The sequence below is a fragment of the Mesocricetus auratus genome, unplaced genomic scaffold (assembly GCF_017639785.1).
Source record: "Mesocricetus auratus isolate SY011 unplaced genomic scaffold, BCM_Maur_2.0 Super-Scaffold_100001, whole genome shotgun sequence".
NCBI lineage: Eukaryota > Metazoa > Chordata > Mammalia > Rodentia > Cricetidae > Mesocricetus > Mesocricetus auratus.
In genome coordinates this window covers 12,683,789-12,705,265 of record NW_024429187.1, presented here as the reverse complement: position 1 = coordinate 12,705,265, position 21,477 = coordinate 12,683,789, and the positions used below count along the sequence as shown (strand labels likewise).

Here is a 21,477-nt window from a genome sequence, read left to right as displayed (position 1 = left end):
ATGTATGTATGTGTGTGTACGTGCATGTAGTAAGATTGTATGAGTGTGTATATACATGAGTATTCATGAAAATGTGTATATACATGTCAATGTGTATGCATGTGTATATATATGTGTGAGTATATATGCATGTATGTATATGTGAGTGTATATATGCATATGTGTGTGCACGTGTATGTGAATGTGCATATGTGTGTTGGTGTGTACATGCATATATGTGTGTGTATGTGTGTATATGATTATGTGTGTCAGTGTGTACATGCATATGTGTGTGTGTATGTGATTATGCACACACATGCTATGGCTTCCTGGGGAATAAACATTCTCATTCCATATCAGTTCCCGGAAGAATACTCATAAGAAGTATTCAGATGGAATCTTTACAGATTTGATGGTTTCTCCCTCAGTGTCTGGCTGTTCAACACTTTGCAGGAAACACTGGGTGGAAGGCTGGACTGACTGACCCTTTCCTATCAGAGGATCAGGCCACCTGAGCAGCCAGGATTCAACATATCCTTGCAGGGATGTGGCTGGACCTCTCCCTGGCAAATCTAATTTGCATGTTCGCATGGGTTCATTGTGGTGAGTCTGATCATTTCCTCTGTTGACAGAAGGCTGCCTCAGCTGTACCCAGGCAAGGTTGTCAATTCTCTGATGTGGCTTTTCCTGCTTGTCTGTAGATCACCCACAGGGGTAGAAAGGTCGACTGTATTGACTCGCAGACTCTGCAGGCTGAGAGTGGTGATGTTGCCTAGGAATGAGGTCTGGGACCGCCGTGGTGTCACCCACTGTTTCCCTAGTCCGAGTCAGAGCTCACGGTGGGATGTCTACTCCAAGCAGTTGGGCCGTGGTGTGATTTCCACGATGTTAAAAGCCTGTCTCCTCACACACCATTTCATTTGTTTTTTTTTTTAATTCTACGATTTGTCCCTTTGGGTTATATTTAAGGAAATAGCTGCATTTTCCTCAATATACTCTAAGTGAGTAGAAAGCCTGGCTGTGGTTAGTCATCAACATCGAGTTGTTCCTTCATGAGGTCTTTCTGGCATATGGTTCTGTCAACACCATTCCCTCTGCCCAAATTTTCCATTCAGAATGCAAACCCATTGTTTCATGCATGTTCCTGAACAAAGCAGTCTGTCTGTCTTTACATTGTACTAGTAATGTGTGCTGACGGAGTTCCTGCTGAGATCTGTGCCCACGCCCATCTTCACAGAACAAACCTTAGCACCCACTAACGCCCTGAGTCAACCATGGCCAAGCAAACAGCAGTGTAGATGTGTGTGAACTCAGTACTGTGTATATGTGTGTGTGCAGTGAAGTTAGTAGTGTGTATATGTAGGCACAATGAAGTTGGTACTATGTATATGCGTTTGTGATGAACAATGCTGATTATATGTGTGTGTACAGGATGAACTTGATGCTGAGTATATATATATATGTGTGTGTGTGTGTGTGTGTGTGTGTGATGAACAGTACTAAGTTTGTGTGTGTGTGTGATGGAGTTAGCAGTGATGGAGTTAGCACTGTGTAAATTGTGTGTGATGGAGTTAGTGCTGTGTGTATGTGTGTATGATAAGCAGTGTTAAGAACATGTGTGTGCAATGAAGTTAGCACTCTGTGTGTGTGTGTGTGTGTGTGTGTGTGGTGTGTGTGTGTGTGTGATAAAGTCAGTGCTGCTTCCATGACTCAGGAGAACAAATATGTGCATTCTTACCATAGCCAGGGGGAATAAATGGAGATAGGTTTAGTTGTCAAAGACCTAGAGATTACCACAGGAAGTATGTGGGCTCCGCTGGGAGATGGCCAGGTGATATGCTATGTCTGTGATGCTAAGTTAAGAGTTAAGAGCTTCATTGTCTCATGTCTCTGATCTTAGCATGCACAATGCTGAAGCAGGAGGATTTAGAATGAAACCCCAATGGGACGGGGAGGGGGAGGGAGAAGGCAGGCACTGTGATAGTCACTAAATAACACTGGAAGGGCAGGGGAGGAGGCATGATCTAGGCTAAGCCAGGGGACTTCATGGAAGGTTTCTAAATGCGCACAAATCATCTTGTGCAAACTTAGGAAACCTCAGTTACTCCCAAGAAAATCATTCCCGTTCCCACAGTGTCCGGCACGAGACAACTGCATTGTTGTTTCTTCTTAACATCCTTCCCTAACCCTTTTCTGGAAAGGAATCTCCCAGCCCCCTCGAAAACGCCTCCGACTTCTTGAAGGGACTTCATTTTCTGTGTCACCCAAAGACCCTTGACATAGCCCTGCCCAGTCAGAAAGCCACATTCTATCACTGTGCCAGGGAGAAATTAAAAACACATAAAAGACTGTCCGTTAGACATTACCCCTTCTCTACCGCTGTGATGAGATTGAATTTAGACGGTGCTAAGGGGAAGATGGTTATGATGAGACACAGAATATGAACGGTTGCCTTGGACACCTTAACACGTGATATTCTACCAACCGTCCCATAAGACAGGAGTGATGGAGACCTCCATTGAGAAGATGATGGGTTACAGAAGCAGAGTTAGTGACTTCCTACTGGCCATAGACACACATACGTACACACACACATACACACACACACACACACACATGCTGGCATGGGGATGATACAAATTAATTTTTGTTTGCTTTGTTTTCTTAACTCAGGTTGGTTTTGAACTTGCTATGGATGGAGTCAAAGGTGATTTTTTAGTGGCTTAACCATTAAAACATCAGTAGGGCAGTCCTGGGAGTTCCGTGCCTCCAATCTCAAGTATATTTTTACCCTAACTTGGGCCAGCTCATTAGTGTAACATGTATTTTTTTCTTGCCACTTGGGGAATATAAAGGAAACCTAGCAAGCATGCGCCCAAATCCAAGAGCTGTGACTAGTTGTGCCTGAAATGAACCTCAAAGGGCTTTGTCGCCAAGGCAGCCCAAGTCTTGCTTTAAAAAGTTGTGGTGCACATTTTTAATCCCAGAACTCAGGAGGTAGATGGATCTCCAAGAGTTCAAGGTGAGTCCCAAGCCATGCAGAACAACACAGTAAGATTCAGTCTCAAAGCCAACAACAGTGGAATAGAGCATCAAGTGACGGTGTTCCCTCCTTAACAATCTTGCCAAATCCAAGCTGGTTCTGGACTTGAAGTCCCTGTCCTTTCCACTGCAATATCCTCCCTGTGCAGACTGCTGCCTGGTGGACTGTGCTTTGGTTGCTGGAGCTGCACTGCAAATTTAGAAATTGCAACAGTTTCATCCTCAGTGATCTCTCTTTGGGGTCTGTTTTAGCTCTGCTGGGACATGCTGCATCTCCATAGAAAAATTAAGATCATTTTGTTAATGTATATGAAAAAATGAGTTTTTTATATGATTCTGTGTTGCATCTACAGATAAATTGGTGGAAATTTTCATTTTAAAAATAGTGTTTTCTTATCCATGGATGTCTTTCTATCTTCTTAGTCTATGTATTTTCAATGCTATTTTTCCATTTGTAATATACAAATTTCCTCCCATTATTAAATTTATCACTATTATATCTTCTTCCATACTTTTATGCATGGAATTGTTGTCTTGATTTTCCTTTTTCAGAATTATTCTGTGCTAAAACTATGACAATATGTCAAAATATGGTCAGGCATTCTCAGGCTTAAGACATCAGACATTTGGTCATGTGATAATTTAGGGACTTGAAATATCATAAACATAAACATTGTTTACAGGAAAACAAACAAACAAAATACCAGTTAACTTCTCCATTCTCTTTCTTTGGGATGCCAGGCATTACCTCTAATCCCATGTTAAGTGAAGATGATGTGAGCAGATGTCTTTGTCTTGCTCCCAGCCTTAGGAGGACAAAAACTTTCCACTGTTAAATACTGTGTATTTTATGTGCTTTTTAGCAGGTTGTGGAGGATAGCTCTTGGGTGCTTAAGCCGTGTGCTTTTGTCGAGAAAGAGTTGTGGGTCTTGCTTGTCAATCACTTTTCACAGTTTGTCAGCATGGTTGTAGGTTGTATGATGATGTCACTGGTTTCGTTACAGCACCGTCACACTGTTTGAAGTTTAGACTCTGAGATAAGCTTTCTTCCCCGGAGCCAAGTCACGTGATGATGATATATAATTGTCCTTAGAATTTAATGTACTTTGAAATAATTTAGGGAATTCAGAAATCACTTAAAACCCTATAGGCCTTTTGGAATATAAAGATTAATAAGAGCAATAATAAAAACACAATTGGCCAGTCCTGTCACTTCCTTATCTGAACTTGGTTTATTCAGACCACATTTTAGTGTCATCCAAAGGTATCATTTTGAAATTTCTTTAAAATTCATGAATATGTAAGCTTCCTGGTAAGATAGAATCATTCTGGGGCTAAACTGTATACAATTCTCCTTTATTTAATGTAATAATTGCACTTAATTATTGCATTATTTCAAGTACCATCAGTAAATGCTTGAACAACTTGAAATCACAGATTTTGGTCACTGGGGTGGATAAACCTAAAACACATAGAAGAAATGATAAACTTTTCACTAAAATAAAAATGACACCATCGTAATATTTCTATTTAGAAAATACTTTGCATTTTTAGCTTCATTATAGGTTTAGAAGACTTGTAGATAATAGCAATGTGACTTAGTCTCATCAAATATTTCTGCCTTTATTATGCTTTTCACTATTTCTTAGCCTGGGAATTCTCTTTAATACTTTGTGTCCTAGGGTGACCAGAGCTGTGCCATGTTGTATGCTAGTAAATACATTTTGATACACGTGACCCCCTGTTAGGATGATTCCTTTGCAGTTCTCTTTCAAGGATAATGTTTCAAGTATGTTTTAAGTTATGTCTTCTAAAATGATTATAATTGTCCATCTCAATAAAACCAACCCTGGGATCCCCACAAGATAGGCAAACATGTTTGCATATACATGTATATATACGCTTGATCATGTGGTTCATTAACAATGCAAAGTATTTAAAGTGACTTTTCTGTCACATTTCTAAAATAGCTAATTGCCATTTTACACTTCAAGTATCACTGTCTTTCTAAATGCCATTCACAAAAGGTTCTTTGGGGTTTTTTTCGCCGATTATCCACTTACCAGCTGCAAAATGGCACACTTCAATGACTCCACCATTGGCCATGAATCGGGCCTAGGGGAGGAAAAGTACTAAAGATGAATTTCTGAAAATTTATTCTAAAACTTGTAGTAGAAACGCTGTTTGACTGGCTTCGTAGTGTCTGACATTTCAGACCTGAGCACTTGAAACTACTCTCGGGTTATTTGACGTTCGATGTCTCTTTTTTATTTTGCAGGGTTACAAGAAGCAGAGAGCGGAGAGCGGCGAGGACACCCGGAAGTGGGAGAGAGCGACCCCCGCAGCTCCCCAGGTCAGGGCGGGGCGGGTTTTTACCGTTGTTGATCATTATTCCCATCGTTTGCACAGCTCCCAAGTCTCGATGCCTGCTTCTGTGAGCGCTAAGCTGAAGGTTTCCTTGCAGAGTTTCTCACCATGGCCAGTTCTCCTGTGTCCAAAGCCCAGCATTGGGTTACCTGCTTTCTAGGATTTGAATATGAAAAATAATTTAAAGAAGCTTTTGTGAGTGGAAGGAATTTTGAAACCTAGTAAGATGCATAGAAAATCTGGTTATGATTGTTCTTTTTATTAAAGTATCTTAAAGCAAGACTTTTTTGATGAGCTTCCCAGATCCCAACCCTTAAAATACACGGAATGTTAAATTATGTAACTGTAGTGGCAAAAGTCCTGTGCTCGGGGCGTCTTCCTTCTCTCCTCCATTGTGTGCTCTGCCTTCAGGTCTACCCAGAGGGTTTTGGGTGCTCTTCAGAGTTGACCTGGATACTAGCAGTGATTTTTTAACTAGTTGATGCTGAACATCATGCGTAAAATGAAGGCTAATTAAAGAATTTCTGCACAAATAAAATGACATGGATAGTCAGAGTCTACTAGGCACAAGCCACTCTGGCTACTTGGCTGTTGGTATGTGTCCCCAGTGAATAGAAGCTTGCTGACATCTGCCCCGAGGCTTGATGGGAGTAAGGTTGATGACCCTGTGTTCATCTTGTTCTCTCCGTTGTCCTAAACAGTGATTTCAGCCCTGGCTGCTATTGCTCAGCTACCCACAGGAGACCCCTTTGCTGTCACTGCCTGAAGTCTAATTCCCCCTTGGGTCCCAGCAGCCCAGCCCACCCACCCATCTCCTCCACGGTACCTTAGCCGAAGGTTTTCTAATTCTCAACCCACAGTGAAATCAATGCCTCTGTCCTCCTGTCTGATCACATCTCTTCAGGGGAAATGAGGGCTTCTGTATGAAGTAAGCTTCTGGCTGGTTCTTTGTGTCTACTTCATGGATTTTGTTGTTTTTAGGCACTGACTGTAGAGGCTATACAGTTTTTCTAATTGTCCTGTGCCTTGAAAGAATATTACCTTTTAGTTAAAAGAAAAGTAATTTGAGGAATATCTTGACATTGTCCATATGCTCAACAGTATTCTTGCCTAGGCTAAGTATGAGTCCTACAAGATGCTACGTTTAAAATGATGTATCCATTGGATTTATGAATGGTCTTGAAGGGTTGAGAACCACTTTTGCACAACACTTTCATGAGGAGTGCTCTAGTGATGAACAGATCCCAGTTTTCAGCTTGCAAATACTGCTTAGAAAAGCACCAAAAACCAACCAAGTACAAACTAAACATGGCAAATGTTCTTGGTATTCAGATACTATATAAATCAACGCTTCCAGAATTTTCCACTCATAACTCTTTACCTCCTGAGAAATGTTTATGCAATTCCAGTGTATAGCTATATACAAAAGGCATATAAATCAAATATCTTCTGATAATAAATTATAATGGATTCATTTTAGGCCATATCTTTAGTATGCATGCAACTTTGCAATTTATTAAAGCTAAAAGCAAAATTGCACACCAGGAGGTGGACACACTTATTTATTTTTTTTACATAAAGAATTAAATCCTGGCTGAACATCAGATATTACAGGACACCTTCAGTGGTTTTCAGAGGTGATCAATAGTTTGGTTTTGTAATGGACCATTCTGAAAATGCCACTTTATATAACTATGTATGTATAAACAAAGTACGTTTAGGGTTATTCCAGAAATTGTTGGAAATTAACAAAAGACATTGCACCGTACACAGATACACTAATCTGATTCTTACTTGTAAGGATGGTTGGAAAATATTGAAAGCTTTTTTCATAACCTAAACTTAGCTTACGTAAGAGCAGAAAATGTTGTAGATGCAGGAAAAGCACGGCAGCCCACAGCATCTAATAACCGAGCGTGAGCTGAGTTCTGCGGGCAGCGTGTTTGTTGTGTGGTGTGGCATCACACACAGGGTGGAGCACACACTGTGTGTTCAGAACGGAGGCTGAAGTGAAGTCTCACAGCACATCTGTAAGCACGGCTGGCGACACCTCGGGTACGTGCTGTGCTTGTCGTGTGATTGATGGTTGACCCTTACAAGTCTGACACCTTCCGCTGTGGCCAAGGTTTCCCTTCCCCCAGCTTAAGAAGCTGAGATAGAAATAACGACTTTCAGAGCAGTTGTTTGTTTGAAGCTAAATCAAGAAGGAAGAGGGAAGCGTGTCACCTTAAAGGGCAAAAAGAACCTCATTCTAAGTAGCACAATCCTAAACTGCCGTCCAATGAGCAGAGCCAAGTGTCTGCAAGCTTATATGACACAGGATGTTAACATGATGCCATTCCTACAAGCAACAATGATGTCATCCTTACATGATGCAGGATGATAACATGATGCCGTTCCTACAAGCAACAATGATGCCCTCCTGACAAACTACAGAATAGAAACCATTTTGTACATCCAGCTTCCCACACTTGGAAGTATGGTCACGTTTGGCACCTTCACCAGCTTATAGTCTTGTAAAGAATGTCACTAACATATTTCACTTCAGAGTGTCCTGATATTTGAAGAAATCAAGATCTTTTGTTTGGGGACATCATGATATTTTTTCAAGTGTTGTTTATCAAGAGAAGTTTCAGATAAAAAGATGATATTCTCTCCATGTATGGAAGATCTTATTCTATATAGAAATACAATGCGATCATTAATGTATTTATATATAACTTATGGGATATATTATATTATTATATATATGTATGGGATACATAGTATGTAGGAAAATAATGAAGGGAGACTACACTGCCTACTTAAAAACTCATGGGAGCACTCTCAGAGACAAAGCTGGAGCAAGAGGAGAAACTTTAGACCTACAGGGAGGAGAGGCCCTCCAGTTGGAAGAGCAGGTATGGAGCCTGTGCCTAGGGTGTTGTTGAAATGGCAAGATGAGTCAGGAGAGGGGCAGAGAAATACAGGGCAGCTTGGAGACAGTGATGTGTCCTCACATACAACAGGACTCCGACTGTTACCAAGTCAGTGCTCTCACTTGGAATTAAAAGGGTTCCAGTGGACATCTTACAGTTCATGTATTTTGAACGTCACCCCGACTGGCAGATGGTATACATCACTGTAAAATATCCTTACAAGTATGGATAACTTGTGAGTGAAAGTAGACTTACCTTAACGCTGATGAGGGTGGCGTTGTCTTGTCAGACCCCTGACTATGTTTTACTTCCAAGTCCTTAACGTGGAGAACTTGAGCCACACCATTTGGCTTCTATATTACAACTTATTTTATAAAAGAGACTTCAGCTGTGATAAATAATATTTAAAATGGTGAGTGTCTGATTAATTGCTTTGCACATCTAAATTTTGCGTTTGTTTACCATTTATAATTTTGAGGAAGGCTGCATAGCTTTGTGGAAACCCACAAAACTTTTGAATTTTATATATTCTATTTGCAAATTGGGGTTATTTGAAAATTAACTTTACAGTTTCAATATAATTGTCACATGACCTAAAAGACTGTTTATGAAAAGGAAAAACGGGGTAGGTTTTTTTTTTCCGTAAGCAAATGATTTAGCAGGAATAGAGAGCAGGAAACACAGAAACTACCTGTCATTTACCAGTCTGGTGAGTAGAGGTTGCTAATCTGAGTTTACAGCCAAATGATCAAATACACAAAACATTCAGGTTTTTTTTTTACCTCTGTGTTTCCTTCTACATTTGTTAAGCTATTATGCCCATAGGTGATAAACATTTGCTTGAACAAGGAGTTGCTTTTCTTAGTCACCACTGTTTATACTACAAATGAGCAACAAAGGCTATTATTTCAGACAAATAACAGACAAAAATATCCTTGCATGTTTTCAGAAAAATTGTCAGTGTAGAGAAGACATTATTGAGACTTAGAAAGCAGAATAATTCCTGCCATTATCTTTCCTCTCGTGTGATGAATCAAGTGATGAGGAAATGCACTTGGGAGATGGATGAGCCTTTCTCAGTGATCCCTTGTCAGTTACCAAACAACTCTATCTGGGATTTTTCCAGAAACTTAGCAACAGAATATTAAGAAATGATTGCAAATTATAACTATGTGTGTCCTAGATTTCTACAATACATGTAGAGATATAGATATACCTTTTCCTCATACACTGAAGTGTATTTAAAAAATAATTACAAATTATAAGTAAATTATATAGTCCTAGATTTCTATAGATATACTTTTTCTCCTATATTAAAATATATGTATACATATGTGACTATTTAGTTTCATTTTTCCTCAAAATTCTTGTTTTCTCTAAATTCTTGACTAGCAGGAAGAATTAAAATCACTTTTATGATTAAACAGAGATTAAGGTAAGGTGTTTGTCATTTTTTTTGAGTCATTCTTGCTGAACATAGTTTCTCAGTTGTGCTGGGTCTAGAGAAACTCAAACCTGCCTTGCCACAAATGTTGAAGGTTCCCTGTGCCCTTGTGAGTGTCAGTGGGTCAACCCATGACCTCTGTTCACATGGGTGTCAGATTCTGCCCTTGTGTCAGTGGATCAGCCCCATGTTCTCTGGTCATGAGGATGTTAGATTCTATCCTTGTGTGTCAGTCACGTGACCTCTAATCTCATGGGTGTTAGATTCTACCCTGTGGTATGTTCAGCCTTTCCCTTTCTGATAAAAATTACCTCTATTGCTTACCCAGAGTTTTTCATCTCAAATAATTTTCTTTTAGTTTTAATTCCATGTTTTAAATACCTTTCATTTTAGTTCTTCCTTCATTCAAAACCTCTAGCTAAAGTTTTTTTTTTATCTTTTTAATGATTGCTTGTGTATATGCCAGAAGAGGACATTGGATCCCCTGTAACTGGAGTTAGAGACACTTGTGAACCTCGTGTGGGTGCTGGGAACAGAACCAGGGCCCTCTCCAAGAGCAGCCAGTGCTTCAAGTGGCTGAGCTGTCTCCCCAGTTCTTCTCTGAAGTCTTAGCTTACCCTCGCTCTCTTTTTCTCAAATTCATCTCTCAGAAGTTCTAAGGTCACCTCCAAATCACCTCCAGTACCCTCCACCTAAAAGGTCCTCTGTAGTCACCATTTTACTCATATTTAACTTTTGAATGAGTCGATGATGTGCCCCCCTCCTTTGTTCTAAGACATGCTCTTTTGCTTTTCACTGAAAATGACTCCGTCAAAAAGGCTACGAAGGAGCCACGGTCTCCAACGGCTCATAGGAAGGAGAGAAGGCTCCATAGTTAGAGCGCCTTGTGAGCTGGGCTTGGGATAGCAGGCACTTCCGCTTCCTTTAAAGGTGTTAGGCGCTGGTAGGGTTTGAGTACGCATTTAGCATTCGGGTGCCTTGTAATTCTGCATCATTGTGGGTGTGGCTTGCATACATTTATGACATGTCATTAATGCAGAGGTGAGTTACACACTGATCTTGAACTTGGAATCTCTACGCTACTTTGTTTGCTGTGTCTTTTAGACTTGGGATGCCACTGCAAAGTCATGTGGTACAGTGTGTCTATGAAATGGACGAATTCCATCGACACAGCGTTGATAGGACCTTGTTGGACCTAGGAGGGTCTGCGCGGTTGGGAGAGGAGACCAATGCGTTTGTGAAGGAGTCATACAGAAAAGTCGGGGTGTGGGGTGATGGCATCCAGGGAGAGACAGCAGATACAGCTGGAAAATGGAGTCCTTCAGTAGAGCTTGATGACATTGAGGGGTAATAAGGGGTAATTTCCACCACTGGATACCTGAAGTTCAACTCTCAGGTAAGGGAATCAGAAAAAGCAGTTGTTTTTCTAAGTTAGTTTAATTTTGGAGGAGGGAGAATGAATTGTTCTGGAGCGTTAGGTCCTGTGAACACACCGAGGAAATAGTTCTTCCCCAAGATTCCAGAAACCAGCATGGGAATAGAACATGAAGTGATGTGGGTTTAAACCGCAGGGTGACAGCTGCCTCCAGGGAGGGAGGGGAACACAGGCTGAGGGAGTCCCACAGAGAGCGGAGGTCCGACCTCCACGTGGGGATTGAAAAGGCTCACAGGGAGTGGTGAAGGATAGCAGAGCCTCCCAAGCTTCCCCTGGAGTTGTGAATCACAAACTGTGGTCCCACCCATCCCATGGCCTGCTTTTTTTATCATTCATTTATTTATCTTAAAATTTTGCACACTGCCTGCCAGAGATATGTACAGAGGGAGGAAGCACTGAGAGCCAGATTTATCGACTCACTGGAATTTGATCATTTCCAGATTATTCAAAGTTTTTGGGAGTATAGAGGCTCATTTGCTCATCAATTCATTTGTTACCTGCTCATTCACTGACCCACTGGCTCATCCATCCATTCACTCATCCGTTCATCCACGTGTATGCTATGAGTATTAGCCTAAAGCCCTGTACTGGAGATACCAATGGCTCCTTAACCGTACTTCCTGACCATGGATTTCATTGCTTCAACTGGGCATATTATTCTCAACTGTTACTGGTTCAAGGTCAGCTCCCGCAGACCCTGCCCACGTTAAGAAAGCATGTCCCAGAATAGGCCTCCTCTTCTGAGTGTAGCTGGGTTATTTCTACCAGGAAGTGGTGAGCAGCATTGCCCATGCCCTTCCACTGATGGGAAAGACTCACTCTCCCAGTCCTCCTTATACATCTACTGTCGAACTGTGAGCTTGTAGAAGATGGAAGCTGCTATCCTAGCAGTAGCTGATCACAGTGCTGGTCCAGGGATTTGCCAAACCCAACCAAGATCCTGAGAAGCGTTTGGGCAGGAATGCAAGAGTGAAGAGCAGAGCCCTGGGCATCCCTGGCTGGTGCATGAGTGCTTGCATGGGGTGTCCCCAGGAATGGACTGACACAGGTGTTCGGCACAGTTGCTTGTGGCTCCTCCACTGGGAGGGACAGGACTGTTCTTCACACTGCTGATTTTTGGTGCTAGGAATATCTGGCAAGCAGTCACCCCGGCTGCGTATTTCTCCGGGGAAAATAAAAGCCACAGGAGAGTCATCAGGGAGACCCTCTGCTGGATGGCTGGCACACAGGCGTGCTGCAGGAAACCTCTCTGTTGTCATTTGGTGAGGCGGGTGCATGTCAGGTGCTGCTGGTGCTCTCCAGTCGAGGCGGAAGTGGCCTGTTGAGCAGAGACTTGCTGGCTGATTCCCAGCGGTGATGCTACACCAACTGATGTGTTGATAAAAGGGATTTGGGGGCTGGCCGGGTGGGGAGAGGAAGGAGTTTCTTTTGGTTCTGTGAGCACAATTGTGAGCCTCCCTGTTTACGTCTGACCCATCCGTACTGCAATGCTGTCACTAGCGTCATTAGCAAGCAAAGCGTTGATAACATAGTCAAATGCACAGCAGAGTTCTGGCTCTTAGGTGTCTGGACTAACTCCCAATATTAGGAGTAGGAGTCAGACTGCCATCGCTTTTCCCAGGCTAACAGACGCCCTGCCATTAGCAGTCTGAAGGCAATTTTATTAAAATACACAGCCCTGCTGAGTTGCTCTCCACAGATAAACAAGGAAGGCAGGAGAGAAGCTTTTGTTTTTAAGTAATTATTTAAACCATACATTACAGGTAATTTTCTTTGCCGGGAAAGCAAATGCTACCAGAACTGCAATACCAATTGGGTGACACCAACTCAAATAATGTGATATTGTCATTTTTAAGAGCTAAAGCATGTTTGATTTTCCCTTAAGTACAAACAGAGAAAATTGGATCCAGGTAGCACGCACATATGTCTTACAGCTGATATTATGTTTTGGGATGAGCCTCGTCATATTATTATGCAAAGTTATGGAAATATAAACTCACTAACCATGGAGTTCTGGGCACACAGACTGGACCTCCAAGCACAGATTAGAACAGGAAGGCAAAGAAGTGTATTTCCCCTTCAGTCAGGAGGAAGTCACATTTCAGCCTTTAGAAGAAACCTCTTGATGGGATGCTTGCACACAAACCATGAGGGTCTAGTAAAAGGCACACGTGTGTGTGTGTGTGTATGTGTGTGTGTGTGTGTATGTGTGTGTGTGTGTCAACGGAGCCAGAGTTTTGCTGGCCCCAGGGGTAGAAATCTCAGAAAACCTTTTCAGTTTACTCAGGGTCTGTTAAACCCAGGGCCTTTCCTTTGTGTCTTGGAGTGACACAGTAGCATGCTTGGGCTCCTTACCATAGTCCACACTGGTCTTCGTGCATGCCATGTGTGAGCCTTTCCTGCCTGGGGGATGTCACAGGGTCAGGGAGGTTTGCTCTGCATCACTGTCCAGTGGGCTGAAGTAACACACGTCAGGGTGCCAGGCTGTCACAGATCTCAGTTCCAACCCAGTTGAGACCCCAGCTCCTTTACCTGTGGTCTGTCTCTTTAGGCAAGTAGTTTGGCTTCCTGATGCCTTTCTGTCCTTGACTCTAGAGTAGAAACAAAAATAAAGCTAGCCCCTTGTGATAGCCAAAAGGATGGAATAAGTTGATGTAGGAACACTGTTGGGGGTGATATCTAGCCAGAACATACTCTTTTTTATTTTAATACACTATTAGCAAAATCTTATCAGAGAGAAATGTATATGTTGAGTGTAGTGCTGGCAGTTGAGATAAATACTTCGATTAATGTATGATCCCCACTTGAGAGTGGAAAGGCTAAGACAGACATTTAGGCAAATGACTCATCCCTGTACGCCACTTCTTGTTTTATGGGGAAAGATCTTAGAGAAATAAATGAGGTGCAATTCAATCTTGGCCATGGGGGGGTGGGAGATCACTCAAGTCTTGCTTCCTGTAACTTTAAAAGAAAAGAATCTGAGTGGCATGACCAGAGCCGACCACTGCTTTCTTTGAGAGAGTTTTTGCCAGCCCCTTGCACATTGTATTTAAACTTCTCCTCAAATGTTATCATCATACTTAACCAGTATCTCTGGACACCAATGATGATTAACCCGTCAGGATGTGTTCTGGTGTTTCTGCTGAAATGAAATGGGGGACATCTGAAGGGACATCATGAAGTGACACCCAAACTTGCTGAAGGCAACAAAGGACACTGGGACACACCCTTCATGGAGAAAGGGTCACAAACTAGCAAACCTTTGCCCCAGCAAGCCTTCTGCCCCAATAATCCTCGTCCTGGGAATTTATTCTTCAGTAGTTGAAAATGTCTGTATCTTAGGTTCCTTAGTGTGATAAATATCCAGAGTGAGCTAAGTATTCCCCTATGGAACAAGGACTCAGAACACTGCAGGATCGTTACATAGTAGAGTTCCACACACCAGGAAAACAAATGAGATGGCGGGTCATAAAATGGGCAGAAAAGTCACACAGAATGGGCATAAGAGCAATGCAGTGTGCACAGTTGCTAATCGGGGAAAAAGTAAGAATAAACACAAAACTTATAAACTGACGATGTCAACAGGTCACGTTCTCAGAACGGCTGTTCAGAGAATGGGGCCAAGTGAAGCAGAAAGGTAGAGGAGGCATATTTATCAGGATGAACTTTAATTCTTAGAACTGCGCTGGTATTTCATAGAAGCAAAAAAAAAATCAAAACAAAACAAAACAAAAAACTCTCTAAAGTCAGCCAGAGAGTTCATGGAACCCCACAATAAGCACAAAATGTAACACAGAAAGATGATGGTCACAGGAATCATGGAGAAGACAGAAGGCAAGAGAGGGATAAGGTAGGCAGTGTCAGCAATGTTGGAACTTTTTAGTCTAAAGTTAGGGGTGAAACAGACAGTGTTAATATAGCTAAGGAACAAAAGCCCTTAGGTCCCACCCCCAGCACTGCCAATCAATCAAACAACCAATCAGCCAATCAAACTGCATACTCTAAAAACATCTATCTGTGTCTCACGAAGTACTGGCCACCGATTTTGCTCTTCCCCATAGCGAGATGCAAAACTCTGGAAAGCGGCTGGGATGCAGTGTACAACTGTGAATGGGAATCATCTTCTCTCACTGTTAAAGAAGGGAGAAGTCTTGCAAGAATCCTGTCGAGTTGGGTTGTATCTCAAGAGACTGGTAAAAGAATATTTACTACAGCTATGAATACTGGTAGAGAAACAGAGTGTGTGTGCCTCTCTCTCTGTCGTCCTGGCTGTCTCTGCAGGGAGAGCCTGGGGGGTGGCTACACCTGTTAGTGGTGAGGATACCTGGTCTCTAGACCTTCACAATGAGTACTTTCTCAATGAGAGAAACCGGGAATCCTTGCAGACATGGGTGACTGGAGGGCTGGACCCAAGAGGAACACACGCGGAGCATGTGCAGTGCTGTGCTACCTGAAGCTGAGGAGCCACTGAGTCACAGGCCCTCTCTGAGTTCCAGTACTGTCTATAGGCGCTCTTTCCTTGGACCCGATGATTTCTTTACAACTGGGATAGTCCCTTAGTCTCAGGCTGCCATAATTAGCATTATTAGGACATTGACTGCAACTCAGCTAGCTAACAGTCATGAGTATATTTGCTGTTTTGCTCTTTGTGCCAGGGCTCTGGGACATGCTAATGTATGTGGAAGACGGGTGACAACACCTGAAACCCTGAATGCCACTTTTGCAGAATTTGCTTAAGTCAGAAATTCCTTCAAAAGTGAATGCCAAGTTGCAAAGTACAAGGTTAATATGACGCCTCAGATAAGACACGTAGGCACCTCAAGCAGCCTTGATTCTCGTGTGGAGACCCGTTGGCTACAGGTGTGGAGGTGACATCAGCGAATTCTAAGAGGAAGCAGACAACCACAGTAGAGCAACAGCAGCCACATTATGACTGGGGGTCATTCCCTGCAGGACTCAAGGGTATTTTCTGTGCCTTTACCTGTTGCCAGTCTATTTTGTCAGTCGATAGGAATAAATAATGATCTTCTGCTTGTTAGGACCAGGTGCCAGTGGAGGGGTGCAGCCATGTTGACCGTGGAACCCCAAACAATAATTTTCAGAAGGCTTCACAGGGGAGATCGAGATTGAACACCAATGGAGGGCTGAGTGTGTTGTAGTTGATGCTAAGCTCTGCCAAAAGCATATTTGGCGGAAGCAAAGCAACGGTAATGTATGAGCCTCCATGGACTTTACCCTAGCCAAGGCTGCCCCAGGACCGAAGGTGCCCACTGCCCAGAGCAGCCCTCGGGAGTCTAGAGTGAGGTGCCAGTGAGTCGGGGACAATCCTTGTTTCAAACCTCGAGACCACGATAGATTAAGAGCAAAGCTGTGTCACCTGGAGACTGGACCAGCTGCCTGTCTCCCATACATTAGTGGTGAAAACTTTTACCTTTGCAGAAGTTGTAAGACGTATGTCTCAATGATCCAGCAGTGGCCTCTGCTAGAAAATCCTACTGAACAGAGATGGTCTGGAGGTAATGGCCATGTGGCCTAGCACACAACTAGGTCACTTTGTTCAGGAACCTTCTTTCCGCAAGAGGTAACTGTCTAACATGACACAAAATCTGTGAAGACAACGTCAGTATTCTTTCCACCAGAAGAAAAAAAAATTTAACTGATTCTATTAGATTTTTGAAGCGTCTATAACTTCAGACTGAAGGAAATGTCGCTTTCATGTGTGAAGCAGAGTGAGAGTCTATAACTTTTGCAAGTCGGGTCCTCAAAAAGTTCAGCATGGGTGGCACTTAGCAGAAACATCGTAGGCCCTTGCCCAGAAGCCCTGAATAAGTTCGAGAGGAAAGACTGGAGCCCCAGTCACTGTCATTAGGGAAGGGGCCATTTCACAGAGTGTCCTGGGGAGTTGTCTTTCTTGAACTTAGTTCTGTGATGGATGGTCCAGTGCTACCGGAGATCTGGAAGTCAGACGGTCGGGCAGGCATCAGAGGGGTCCATCTCCAAAACCATGAACCGAGACACGGGTTAGCATGAAGAACAGGAGGCTGCTTTGAATAAAGTGTTGTTCATTACTTGAGAATCCTAGGGACATGAAATTAAGGGCAGTGGCAGAATTATCTGACCCTGGTTAAATGAAAAAAAAAAAACTGTTGTGTGTGTGTGTGCGCGCGCGCGCACGCGTGTGAGCTTTGTGTATGTTATGTGTTTGCCTGTGGAATCCTGAGGCTGCCTTTGGGTACCACCCTCTACTGCTCCCCACCTCCTGCCTTTCCTTTTGAGGCAGACTCTCTCACTGAACCTGGAGCCCACTGAGTGCTCCCCAGTGCTGAGGTTACAGGTACGAGCCATTGCACCCCACTTTTAAGTGGGTATTGGGGATCTAGATTCAGACCCTCAGGCTTTCACAGCAAGCACCAAGCAGTCTCCCTAGCCCCCCCTTTTTTTAGAACAGAAGACATTCTGGGTGAACATTGATTGTGCTATTCTATCTAGTAGCAGGGTCAGCCCGTAGAGTCTAGATTCCTGAAATACCTGGAGCCACTGGTGAGGCGTTGGAGAAAACTATTCTGACCACAGACCCAGGATTGAGCAGTTTACTAGGAGCATGCGTCGCACAAACAATGCAATATTTGAAAGTTACTCTAGCCACTCTTGGTTGAAAGGCAACAGAAAACTGTAGACCCGGAGTGTGCCCGCCTGCATCATGGGGTCTGTGGACAGGGAGACAAAGTGCAGAGAGGTTAGATTTTACAGGGTTAATATGTGACAGATCCAGAAAAAAAATGTGCCCAGATTTCCTGATTCCTGGCCCAGTTTTCATTCCACAATGGCATGGGGCCTCATGACACATATGAGATTAGAGCGAAATTGTATTTGTTGAAATGCGAGAGAAGTGTTGTTGGTCTTTGGATGGTGTTCTGGGGGCAGGGAGGAATGAGGTTACTTTGTCAGTGTGTTTTGTCATTAGGTTTCTGTTTGACAAGCTAACATTAATAAAGGACTAATGTTCCTTTACCTACCACAGATCTGTGTGGTCCTGGCTTCCGCTGGTATCTGTGTCTGCCTGCCATTTGGGAGTCACCTGCTTTTCTTTTTTCAGAGTGCTTGCACGTATGCCTCGGAGTTCCTGGCGCTTGAGATCTCCTCCACTAAGTGACTAATCTAAGAAATGGCCGCTCTTGAGAGGTGCGCTGGATCCTGAACATCTTCTGATTGCTAGGCAGTGGCGGTGGCGGTGCCACTGGCAGACAGGCATTGCGTTGCCATCATTTGGCTTTAACGGGAGATAGAGTCTTGTCTCCAACACAAGCCTGAGCCAAGGTACTGTCTCTTTCTTCTAATTTTAGTCAGAGTCATTGGCACCGATCATACCTAGACAGGCTAGCGTTCTCTCTTCCCAGCGCAATCTGCTGGGATGGGCCGGCTTCCAAGCCGTTCAGCTGAACTCCCCCCTGATTTTACCAAACAGAGATATGATTGGACGTGGAGGGCATGAGCTTTCGCCCTTTCCATTAGAAGTCACCCGTTCAGACACTGCGATTCTAAGTTTAATTGGTTCAATGTATGACTCAGACAGACCCGGCTGTTAGGACTGAAAATTGCGGCATGCTTTAATTGTAGGTCAGGAAGTAATTACTCCGGTATTTTGGTGCTGGGACATGGATATTGATATGTTTAACCGTCAAGGATGGGGGAACAAACGTGAGCCATGCTGCCCGCATCCAGCCCTCGCTGACTTTGTTCTGAACTGCTGTAGGAAGGTCCTGGCGGGCGCTCCATCCATCCAGAAACATCCATCCCACAGGTCTCATATGGCTTCCGTCGCAGTGGCTGTGTTGTGGCTGGTAACTGGCTCTCCCAACAACAGCACTCAAGGACCATCAACAACCCCCTATCAGACCGTCGGTGAAGAGGGAACAGTGGCTCCTTTTCCGGCCTTGCGCAACTGTCCTTCTCCAGCCGTTCGGGTTTTCTGGGGTGGCCTGCACCACTGATGTGTCACTGCGTACGAGATTCTCTTTACGCTGGAATCCCACACAACAGGAGTTATTTCCTTTCCCCCCTTCCCCCTCTCCTCTGTAAGCGTTAGGATGCAGGGACCCTCTTGTAACTAACTGTAAGTTCCCTTCTGTCTGTGAACCTTCCTTCATCCTCAACCAAAAGTCCTCCCAAAATGTCCTAGTTTCCTTTCCATTGCTACAGTGCACACCCTGACGAAAAAAAAAATGGTGCAGGGGAGAAGGAGTTTATTTTAGCACAGGACTCCAGGCTATGGTCCATGACTGCAAGGGGGACAGGGCACCAGGCTCCTGTAGCAGCCGGCCTCGGCCGCGTAAGAGCAGAGAGAGTGTATTCATACATGTCTGTGCTTGGCTCACACACCCTACGTTTGTAAGCTCAGGACCCAAACCTGGGGAATTGATCTTCCACATGGATTGACGCTACCAGGGCAATCCACCCTGTCTTCAGGCATGCCCAAGGGGCAAACTATCTAGAAAATCCTTCATTGAGACTCTGTTCTCAGATGACTCTACGTTGTATCAAGTAGATAATTAAGACTAACTAGCACCCAAAATATCCAGGATCTTTTCTGAGTGTGCTAGAACAAGGATTTTCCATGTGGAAAGCATGAGAGTCTCTCCCTCCCTCCCTCCCTTCCTCCCTCTCTCCCTCCCTAAGTTAGGATCTCTGACCCCAGTTAGACTTTTATGTAATGAAGAGAAGCACAGACCAGGTTTCTTAAGTCACCGCGCTGAGGATTCAGAGCTAAGCAAGGGAGACAGAAAGCCACCTCATGGGGATCTCAGAGTGGTTTTTGTTGTTGTTGTTTTACACAAAAAAAAAAAACAAAAAAAAATCTTAAGCACTCACAATCAAAACATTTTCAAGTAGAAATGTCCAGATAGCAACCAGAGACCACGTTTCGGTTTCATGGAAAAGAAGATGGAGATTGCATAGCACTGTTTCAGTCAGCTTTCCGTTACTATAAAAACGCCTGGGCTAACGGACGTGGGAAGAGGAGAGGTTTGTTTGTGGCTCAGCATTTGGGAAGGTCTGGTCCATAGTCACAGTGGATGAGAATGTGTAGTGGGGATGGGGGTGGGGCCTCCAATGACTTAGCCTTAAAGGAGGGGCTGTTGACAGTTGTTGCTGCTAGGGGTGTGGTGGGGGGCGGGGCGTGGTCTCTGGTGGAAGCCTATACCTCAGTGATGGCTGAGAGAGAGTGCTCCCTGGGGGGTGCCCTAGTGAATGGCCACATACCCATGAGTATGAGGGCTGAACTCGGAGTTCCTCGTGACAATAAGAAGACAGACGTGACTCTGGGAGGGAGATGGGACTTGGCAGTGCTAGGAGAGGTGGAATCGAGGTAGCAATGGCTGGATTTGATCGGTAAATGTTGTATAAACATGTGGGGCTTTCAAAGAATAAGGATACTGTTTAAGGAGCCCTGGTTGCTGGAGGTTTTCAGCCAGGTCCCTCTGCCACTTTTTCAGCCCCATGTGAGTGCATAGACGCTATATTAATTATGAAACTGTTGGCTGATGGCTAGGGCTTCTTACTGACTAGCTCTGTCTTAATTATTAACCCATACCTGCTAATTTATGTATGTCTACATGACCTTGTCTTACCGGAGAATGCCTGGCGCATCCTATACTCCTGGTCTCTACATGGTGTGGCTTTAAACCTTCTTCCTTAGACTAAAAAGGGGGAACTCTAGTAGCGTCTCACCTTGCGGGTGAATTTGTGTTAGTGGCCACACCCCTTTGCATGTGGCCACACCCCTTTCCATATGGCTTCAAACTCCTTTGTCCTATTTATTTGGCCATTCGTGGGAAAGTAGTGCACATGCCTAAGTTAGCTGTATTGTCTCCATTCCTTCACAGGCTGCAGGAAATACCCATAGCCTTGGGATAGTACTGAGACTTCAGCTAACACAAAAGGGTTCCTAGTTCAGGCAATAAAGTCCATCACGGTTGGAAAGACACAGCTGTAAAAAACATATCACAATCTGGGCACTTGGAGTCAGCCTTCAGAAATCATGGGGCAGACAGGACCAGGATGGAGGGTGAGCTATGGGAAGCCCCAGAGCCTCCCCCGGTGACACACCTACTCCAGCAAGGCCCCGAATGTGAAGGGTCCACAGCATCTGGAAACAACAATGCCAGCTGGGCATGGAGCATTCCAGTGCATGGGCCTGTGGGGAACGTTTCACAGTCAAGTCATAACACTGGGTTTGTATAAACTGGTGATTGTGATATCCGGAAATGAGAGTTTACTCATTTTAAATTGATGAG

General features: G+C 43.8%; 1 protein-coding gene across 4 annotated transcripts in view; it reads left to right on the top strand.

The window, feature by feature from the left end:
- Positions 1 to 21,477, top strand: part of Sox5 (SRY-box transcription factor 5) — a 936,665-nt gene that overhangs the window by 341,427 nt on the left and 573,761 nt on the right. For all 4 annotated transcript variants that reach the window (XM_040743583.1, XM_040743581.1, XM_040743582.1 and 1 more), the window contains one exon: positions 5,300 to 5,374. The gene's annotated coding sequence lies outside the window, so the exon portion shown is untranslated. The remainder of the gene's footprint in view (positions 1 to 5,299; positions 5,375 to 21,477) is intronic.